This window comes from Harmonia axyridis, chromosome 2, assembly GCF_914767665.1.
Source record: "Harmonia axyridis chromosome 2, icHarAxyr1.1, whole genome shotgun sequence".
In the NCBI taxonomy this organism is placed as follows: Eukaryota; Metazoa; Arthropoda; class Insecta; order Coleoptera; family Coccinellidae; genus Harmonia; species Harmonia axyridis.
In genome coordinates this window covers 25,613,261-25,623,611 of record NC_059502.1, presented here as the reverse complement: position 1 = coordinate 25,623,611, position 10,351 = coordinate 25,613,261, and positions in this window count along the sequence as shown.

Here is a 10,351-nt window from a genome sequence, read left to right as displayed (position 1 = left end):
CAGAAATAAGGATTAATTCTTTCGAACATTTTTGGCGCTCATCATTTCATCCATTCATTCACATGATGACAAATTCTCTTTCACAGCAGGAATAGAATAGAAAAATTCTTTTTTAGGCCTCTACGACACCTCGGAGTTGAAATTATGTGCGTGTTTATGTTCTACAATATGTAAGCTTTGTTATTGTGTTCCATTGCAACCTCAACGAAATGGTTAAGGCAAAAATCAAATATACTGCCCTCAGGTCAGAAAATTTCTTCACGGATGTAACCCTTTATTAGCAATGGTAAATTTTAATATGTTCATATTTATAGTACAGATTGTTTCTAAACTGATGAGATATTATTCAACAGGTGATTTGCTTTTGGAAACGAGTACCTAATACTCGTATTTTGCCTGAACTTTTTTTTTGTTTATATATTTATGGAAAAAAAATGTTTTTGTTAACTCAACTATACTGCCCTCAGTTCAGAAAATTTCTTCACGTTTCAGTGGATTTGACCATTTTTGGCAATGGTAAATTTTTATATGTTTATATTTATAGCGCCGATTGTTTCCAAACTGATGAGATATAATTCAACAGGTGATTTTCTTTTGAAAACGGGTAATATTTTGCCTGAACTTTTTTTGTTCCATTTTCTACCTTTACGAAAAAAATGTTTTTAGTATTTCATTTATGTATACAAGAAGCTTGAAGAACGAAATGACGGAGCTTGACAGTTTTGTCGCCCGAAATAATGCATGAGGTGAAAAAATCAACCCTTAGATTATTTCTTATTCAAAAATTTGTGATGCGCCCACAATACTTATGAATTTGAAAAATTAATTGGAAAAGTTCGATTCAATTTAGAACTTTTTGTTCATTATTTCCAATAAAAAAAAAACTGTTAGGATTGTTCTTGTAAAAAAATGGCAATCTCCCCTAAATTTTCACAGATTACGGTTCGTTATGCGCAAAATTATAAAATGGAATCAAAAAGTTCGTTCAGCCGTAGAGAACGCTGTTGGGATTTTTGCTTGAAAAATTTGAGAGCTATTCACATATTATTTCATTGAAAAATTGGCTACTGTACAATATTGAGTCTTCTAGGAGAATAAGATCTATACATTTCGAAGGCAAGTTTTCATAATTCTCAAAAATTAATAACTTTTGGGATGAAAATAATATTTGGTCTCCAATTCAAAATTTCAAGAACAATTTTGGATGCGTGTCTGCCCGTCCGTCGTTTTGTCGGTCTATGTTTAATCCCCTTCCTTTTAAGAGTCTTAGCTTCTACAATTCTTTCCAATTATAAAAAAAAATGTTATGGGCATTCATTTTGGGCAGTAGCTGGTCCCATAGAAAATTCAGGTTTACCACATGAATTGTGGGCGTCGATAGGATGAAACGTGAAATTTACAGTTTTTTTATATATCGAGCTTTATTCGTCCTATGTCTGACGAATAATATAATTATTCCCTCATTTTTCTGAATTCTTGTCGATTTCGTGAATTAGAAATCTCATTTTGGAATAATCATTCATTGGATATATGAAGTAATTATTAATTCCTCCATAACGCGATTAAATTAAATAATTTCTTTTAGAATTACTCTCTTTTGAATATTGAAATTTGATTTCCAACACTCAGTAAAGTTTGTACAGGAAATTCAAGGCTATAACCTTGGCATAAAATTGCCGACTGGATTTTTATCGTAGAAAAAAATTCCTTAAATCAACTGACTTAAGTTCCCATTATTTGAACTATGGGAAATCCATTCTATTTTCTTCACACCGTGAACCAAAACACGCACTACGTCAAATAGCGACGCAAGTTTACGGTCACGTTTACGCAATATTAATTCTGATAGTAATATTGATAAACATAAACGGGGTATTGATATTCTTGAATAGCGATATAGATAAGATTGAGGGATTGTGTCATATCAACGATATTTGAATAATATATCTATGTTACTATCTATGTCCAGATACCTGTGCTTCTTATTCAATTGCAATTCATTTGTACGTTACTGCTTCATACCCCTTCGAATAACGTGCGTTCATTCAAGAATTCAAGAGTGCTGTGGAGAAATTAGAGTTCATTTTCTGTGATTACAAGTAGCGCTTAACTTGTACCATTAAGTTCCCATATCCTAGAAAATCCTCTCTAATTTTTCCACAGCACTCTTGACCACGAATTTTAATGAACGCTCTGTGTATTCATTGAAGCTAATTGACATGCACAGAGTTGAATCAATTGCATGTAATATGTATTCACCGTTGTGAAGACAGGTGATTTTGCTTGCTTCTTTTTCCAAAAGCTGACACTATCCAAAGCTGTCTTCGTAGTTCGTATGAAATGAAGCATAGAATTAAATTCAACTATGATCACTCGAATTTTCTCAACAAACGTCATATTTTGCGATTAAATTTAATGAAATAACTTTATAACATACAGTCATGAAATTGTAAATTATAGTAAGGCAATTTTCAACATATGTTGAATTTTCTGCGAGATAGGATCAAATAATGAATTTTGAATGAATGAATTTACAATGTTTTTCATAGCATAACATCAGCATAATAACAAACCGGAAATTTGCCTAATTGGAAAATTTTCGTCGTGAAATCACATTAAGATGATCAACCCATATGATATCTTTTGAATTTCCTGCTTTTTTTCAAGGATTTCGGGTGCACACAACTTCGCATCTTATATTTTCACCAAATTATTCTCATAACCGGTTCAAAAATCATAATGCTAATAATTTTGTTGGATGTATCTGAAACACGAAATATTTGCCTAAAGTTCCAGTCGAATGCCATTCAGGATCAGTTATACACTAGCGCAGCAAGGGAGGGGCTTTGGGGCTGGAAAATATTTATATATAAAAACATCAAGTCGACTCAATATATCTTTGAAACGGTTATATTTTTGAAAAATGGATAAGTCTGCGTTGAAAAATAAATGGTGTCCATTTAAAACATCAACTCCCCCAAATATTTCTTAAATGGTAATCAATTTCTATGACCGGTTATGAGTATTATATACCGGGTGTAACAGGATCATGGTACACCCCCCGTATTTCCGTTAGTTTTAAAGGTAATAGATTAAAATTTGGGATATCCCATATACGGAATAAGCGGACCTTTTTGATCTATAAATTATTTTTTTTCACTTCCGGTTTTGCTGGAAGTGATACAACTTTCGATTTTTGAATGGAACACCCTGTTTATTATTACATTTCTGAAATCTGCATAATTTTCTGAATCCAATGATACCACATAAGTGACATTTCAAACATCGAAATTTTTTATAATATAATTTTCAGTTTTCCATTTAAGTGTGCCATGATGGTTCCGATTTATTCCAATTGACCCATCTAATAATAGAAAAATCGAAATCCCGTCAAAAATACTTAATTGCGTTTTTTATGAGCAAATGATCAACGTAATCGTTTTTGGGGTAAAACTAAATTTTTTCAAATGGAACCATATTTCTACCGTGGTACCATTTATTATTGAGGAATTTATTCATACCTGTTAATAAAATGTGCGATCAATACAATCAAAATTACAGCTGAAAGAAAATAAGAAAAAACAATTAGTTTGTTCTTTTCGCAGGAGTAATGAGCACTTTTTGAAGTGTATGAGCTTCATGTTCATTACTCCTATATCATTAAGAAGAGAAATAAATTAAAGGTAGTTTTCGTAAAAAATTGAAGATTATCCAGAAGAAAAAGTTCCTGTGTTTTCACTAATGAAAAATTCTTATCGTGAAGTAAGAAACATCAACTATCCATAATTCGAATAAATGATAACACGTTTGCGATTATGGGTAGAGCAGTTATAAAATGAATGTTTCATCTTATCTCCCTCGTTCTCAACTGAAATCTGTAATGACCATTTTAGTCAGCAGAGGTACATGCTGGATTCATCCTTCATTTCAGTGATACTGCAATCAAAATAAAAAACAAACACATTCGAATAATTATTGAAAAATATTATCAATGAATCGAAATTTTTGGAACCTGCATGTGAAATACTGATTGTTCAGCTAATGATAATTCAACAGTAATCATCTTATGGAACAAGTGATTTGAATATAATCGGAACTGTAGTAAAGATATCGTACTGAGATATGTATATGTCTATGCCTATAAAATATTAACCAGAGTTTGTTTGGTATAGGTAATCTTGAATTGTTGTTTGATAAAACTCTTATCAAATCAAATAATTTGACGTTAATTTAATCAGCATTGTGTAAAATGGTTATTATTACATTAATTTCAATAAAAAAATTCTGCAAAACACTCCTTTCCTAAAATTTCCGTTTTATAGGTACAAATATTCGTTTTTTTTGGTTTCTAAGGTACAAATATTCGAAATTGACTTGGCGTCAAAAGCTTTTTACCAGCCGTGCCTATTGCGCACTTGGAAACCACAGAACTGTTTAAAGGTATTATATAAGATGTGATTTATTATGTCATTGTTGTCGGTACGTTTATCGAGATTGAGGGGTTCTAATGATACTTCCAGTTCTTATAAACTTTCCAGTGATTATTTTACATACAGGGTGAGTCAAAAATGTGTACCGAGCTTTCTGGGTGTGATAGGTAGGTACATGGAAAAATATCATAAATATAGTTTGATAAATAAACTTATGGCCCAGAATGTATATTAAGGGAGATATATCTTGCCAAAGTTGATGAAATTATAAAAATTCTCCGCATAACTTCCAAACGGTGAATGTTACCAGATTGAAATTTCGTGCATAAATGTTATTAAAATACTGTTGAGTTGCTTTCTAATTACATAAAATAAATTCTTGGAAGGTGACTTTTTGTGATGATTTTTTATTGACAACTTCGTTCTGACAAAATTCTGCGTCATAATGACAATAACACCATACAAAAAATATAACATGAGACAATAAAGTACAGCATGTCCCAACAATACATTTTTTCATTACACTTCTACATTTCTGATATTGTTTTTGAAGGGAGTCATGATTTGTTTGGGACAACTACTATGGTTATCGATGAATCTCGGGATGAATGTATCTAATGACATCATGTGACAACAAAAACTCAAACATCTCGAAAACGGTTCAATTTTTTGTATTTAGATGAAAGTACCTTTCTCATGTAATTTTCTTCGCTCTATCGAATGCTTTTATTTTTTCACCAAATCGAATAGAACGAAAGAAGTTGTCTCTAAAGATCATGACTCACCCTCTAAAACACCCTGTATCAGAAATGAAGAAGTGTAATAAAAAAAGTGTTTCAACAATATACATTTATACGCGAAACTTCAATCTGGTGGCAATCACCGTTTAGAGAAGTTATGCGGTGACATTTTTTCAATTGCATCAGCTTTGGAAGGTTATATCTCCCTTAGTATGCATTTTGGGCCATAAGTTCATACATCAAACTAAAATTGTTATTGAATGTAGGTACTATCACCCCCAGAAAGCTCAGTATAAATTTTTGACTCCCCCTGTATACAAACTAAAGATCAACTTCGTCGGGTAATGTGTGATTCTTTTCATTGAATTTTTATGGCTTTGAAACGCGATCAACTTGAAATTTTGGATCAAGCTTGAAACTGTTATTATACAGGGGTTATGTTTATGGGTAGCCGATAGCCTGGCTCTTGGGAATTTAGCCGCTATATGGAGCGTTTCTTGGAAGCGGTTCGACCGTTGTGTGTATACGAATTTCACAAAAATGGTAATTTTGTGACTATAACACGAAGAAATTTCTTCAATATTCTAAGTTTTCGTTACATAAATGATGCGCCAAGCATTCCTATCATTCGTAAATGGGTAAAAAAAAGTTTGAAAAGACCAGTTCAACACTAGATAAACCAATACCTAGGCGTTCTCATTATTGAGAACGGGTTCATCGTTTTGTTCGTGATGATCCCGACCCCTCCTTTCGGAAGCGTGTAAGTGCTTTGAATGTGTATAGATCGTCGCTACACCTCATTTTCAACACATATCTAGAGCTGCGAAAGCTGCAACCCTATAAAATTGATCAATAAGTGCAAGAATTGAAATCCCAACATGAAATTTAGAGGTTCAAAGAATTCGTAAGCCATTTGAGTAACTCAACCCCCCCCCCCCCAAACGTTTACCAACATCTTGTTTTTGTATTGAGCTCATTCTCACATTAATAACTATTGTAAATAAGTAGAACTAGCGCCACTGAAGAGCAACCAATCCAAAAAGCAATAACCAGAAACCCCTTCATTCACCAAAGGTAACCGTATAGACTATAGACTGTAATGTCAGGAATTATCGGCTTTATGAAGATAAAAGGGGTCATACACTTACTGTGAATTCAGAGCGTTATGTGATAACTTTCTTGGCTATAACCAAAGAACATGGTTTCAGCAAGATGGATCAACTTCCCTCACGTCCAATGTATCTTTGCCAAGAGTTTGAATTTAACCAGGCAAATTAATCTCCAGGAGAGGTGACATTCATTGTGCCATCCTGCAGTCCTGATTTCATACCTATGGATTTTAGCTGTGGGATTTCCTTAAATCTAAACTTTACGTTAGTGAACAAACTTCCCTGGCCTAGATGAAACAAAATAGTCGCTATGCAATGGGAGCCTCACGGTGCATACTTCCAAAGCTGTCATCAGGAATGTTAGTGTAAGATTGAATCAGTGTTGTGAAGGCGAAGGTAGACATTTGTACGGCATTATTTTTGAGAAATAAATTCCCAAATAATGTGGAGTGAAGATGTCAACATTAATTAAAATGAAAAGATTCTAGTACCATAACTGTCGACCAACCTATACTCTCAAAAAGTAACGTTGACAAAGAGTACGTTCATCTTTATGAAGAAGCGAAAGTGCTGCTTGAAGAGCATTTGAACTGCACCAACACTTCAGCGTGGGATTATTTGCACATGTTATTAATTAAATAAATTTATTTATCCCTTTTCTGGAACACACAATAAACCAATTTTATTGAAAGGTTTACGAAACACAGTCAAATTGTATGAGCACTTTCTGATGCACCTTAGAATTTCCCCAGAATGGACTTTCTCAAGTTAAGGAGACTAAAAACACAACGAGTGAAAACAGACTGAATCGGATTGGCTCTCATGCCGATAAAGTAGTGGATATAGTCAAGAAGATAAACAGAAGACTTATTCTATAATGTGTAATTAAAATCAGATATTCTTGTTTTTTATGTGGTTGAATATATATTTCAATATATTATAAATATGTTTTAACAAGGAGGTCCGGCAAAAATATCGATGGGGACAATCCAAACACTCATTTATTTCGGGGAAAAGAATTTATCATTACCGCCCTGTATACGCCCTTGACTTGAAACTTCCCCCCGAAACTGAGACCAGGTTACGCCCATGTTATGAATAACGTAAATATTATACTTTTTAGAATAGATTCTTTCAATTTTTTTCTCACGTTTTTAGCCTTTCAAATTCATAGATAGAACTCTCATTCCATATATCATGTAAATATTGTAAATAGCTCCCATAGTTCATGAGAAAAGCTCTTACACGGTGTTCAGTGGACGGAAGAATTTTTTCACATGTTCTAAAACATGTTGTGGAAAGTTTTGGTTTGAAATTTTTTTCTCTATCGATTCAAAGTGGTTTCGAATACATGAAATTCGACCTTGAAACAACCTCCAGGAGTCGTCGGAAATGATGGCAGCAGAGCTCATACACGCAAAACTATAATATGATAAAGTTTTACGAAATTCTGCCTTGTTAGTGATTATGAAATTCATTCGCCAACTGTGTACAAATTCAGTAGCAGAATTTGTCACTGTGCTGTTTCCAAATGATAAATATAACGTCTCATTGCTCAATTTGCAATTGATCCATCTATTATTTTTATTGAATAGAGTAAGTCGACATCCATTGTGTTCTGATTCCGTTCCCCTTGTCAATCTTCAGTGTAGCGTATTGAGTTCATTCACTTCGGAAGGTGAAGGTAAAACTTCTTTGAGATTGTAACCGCTTCTCAAGTTCAAGTGCAGATAATAGGAAATTTACTCTTATATTGCACCTCATAAATTTCAAGCTTGACAGCTGTGTGTTGAAGTTTTGGCAGGTTGTCTGGAAGGTAGCGAGATTTTGTCTTGGTATATTAATTATTGTTATTTCAGTTTATAATACTTCATCAAAAACAATAATGAAAGAATGGTTTTATCACATTTGTATGCCTTGCTATATTAAAGCAATTTGCACACAATTACTTTATTTGAAGAATGCTATAGTTACAGTAACAACATCTTATTGATGAGAATTTTTTGGGAAAACAGAATATCATGTATAAGTTTTTTTTTTAGAAATGTGAGAATATTCAGGGTGTCCCAAATTCGATGCTCACTGAGAGCATTTCGAGAACTATTATACTCAGAGATCTTTCTTTCCGAAATAATGAAATATCAGAATGCAGATCATAGATATCTTTTCCAGTTATACAGGGTGTTCCTGAAAATTGACAGTTTCAAATATTTCGATATATCTTAGTTTCTGGTCGAGATACTCGAAAATGTTTTTTTTTTAATTAATTTTTATGGTTCACATGAAACTCATAACAGTTCATAGAAATTAATTAGCGTTTTATAGATATAGAGGAGAGTTGATGTTTTTTAAATGGGACACTCTATATCAGACTTGATTACAATACAATATACACATAATGAATATCTTTGAAACGAATGAAATTCTTCGGCTAATATTTGGTTGAAAAATATAGGGTGTCTCATTTAAAAAACACTAACCGTCCTCTTTATCCCTAAAACGGTAATTAATTTCTATGATCTGTTATAAGTTTCATATGAACCATGAAATTACTGAAAAGAACGTTTTAGAATATTTCGAATATCTCGTACAGAAACCAAGATATAGCGAAATATTTGAAACAGTAACTTTTCAGAAACACACTGTAGTTCGAGAATGAATCAATATATACTAAGTGACAAAGTAACTGCAACACCCAGAAGGAGCTGTTTAAATTTTAAATTTTCTTTGGTAAAACATAGATAGTAAGGAGTAAATGATTGAAATTCGGAGAAAAAAAAAGAAAGGGTTTACAATTTTTTTAATAAATTTGTTAATAATGTGTGTGTCCACCGCAATAACATAGTCTACTTCTTCTTGAGGCATACTATCCCAAGCTACCTGTACTTCGTGTCTCAGAGCCGCCAAAGTCCGTGGGGGCTGGGGTAAATTTCCAAGCCTTTTTTCTACCCATGATGTCCCATACATGTTCTATGGGCGAAAGATTGGGGGATCTGGGCGGCCATGGCAAAAGATTCACATGGGTCGCTTCAAAAAAGTTTGAACTAACTCTGGCAACATGAGGTCGGGCATTATCTTGCTGAAATATTGGATTCTCGAGCCGGTTGAGGTAAGGAAGAACACTATTTCTTGAAGGTAACGCAGTGCTCTCATGTTACCTCGAATAAAGACTAAAGGTGACCTACTTGCATGTGCAATAGCACCCCATATCATAACGTCTACTGTCCGGTGTACATGACGCTCAACATCAAACAGATTATGAGGTTCACGTCTTTCTCCTTGACGTCGTCTAACCCTTCTTCGGCCATCATGTGCCTCAAGGAGAATCGAGATTCATCAGAAAAGACGACCTGATGCCATTCCACATTCCAATGTTGACGTTCTCTGTACCATTGTAATCGTTGCCGGCGATGCTCAACCGTCAGAGGTAACACAAGATGGGATCGATAATGCTGCAGTCCAAAATACCTTATTCGGCGGTAAACCGTTCGGACAGTTACAGGATGGCCTTGTTCTCTTATCCACTCATCAGCCAAAGATCGAGTTATCGCAAATCGGTCTCTAATGGTAATGGTTATAAGTCTTAGACATCGATCTTCATTTGCGCCCCTTCGACGTCCGGTGCCTACTGTTTTACTGTTCGATTTTGGGCATTATCAAACCACGCTTGACAACTTCTCATAATAGTAGTTGGATTTCTGTTCGTGCGATTAGCGATTTTTCAAAATGACAACCCCGTCTACAGTAGACCAATAATTCGACCTCTTTCAAATTCATTTAGCTGGCGATAAATTGCGCCTACACGTACTCTAGGCATTTCAACAACAACTAATCAACTATAAAAGTTTAATGAGTCTACTTGATGAAGGATATTTAATATAAATCAAATAATTTGACAACTATTGTGTCTAATCCTTCACAATAATATATCTATATGATATATTTAGTTTATTCTTGTCTTGGAATGATATTCCAATTTTAAATGACAAATTTAATAATCAACCAAAAGAAAATTCAAAATTATGTAATTTTGAATTTTCTTTTGGTTGATTATTAAATTTGTCATTTAAAA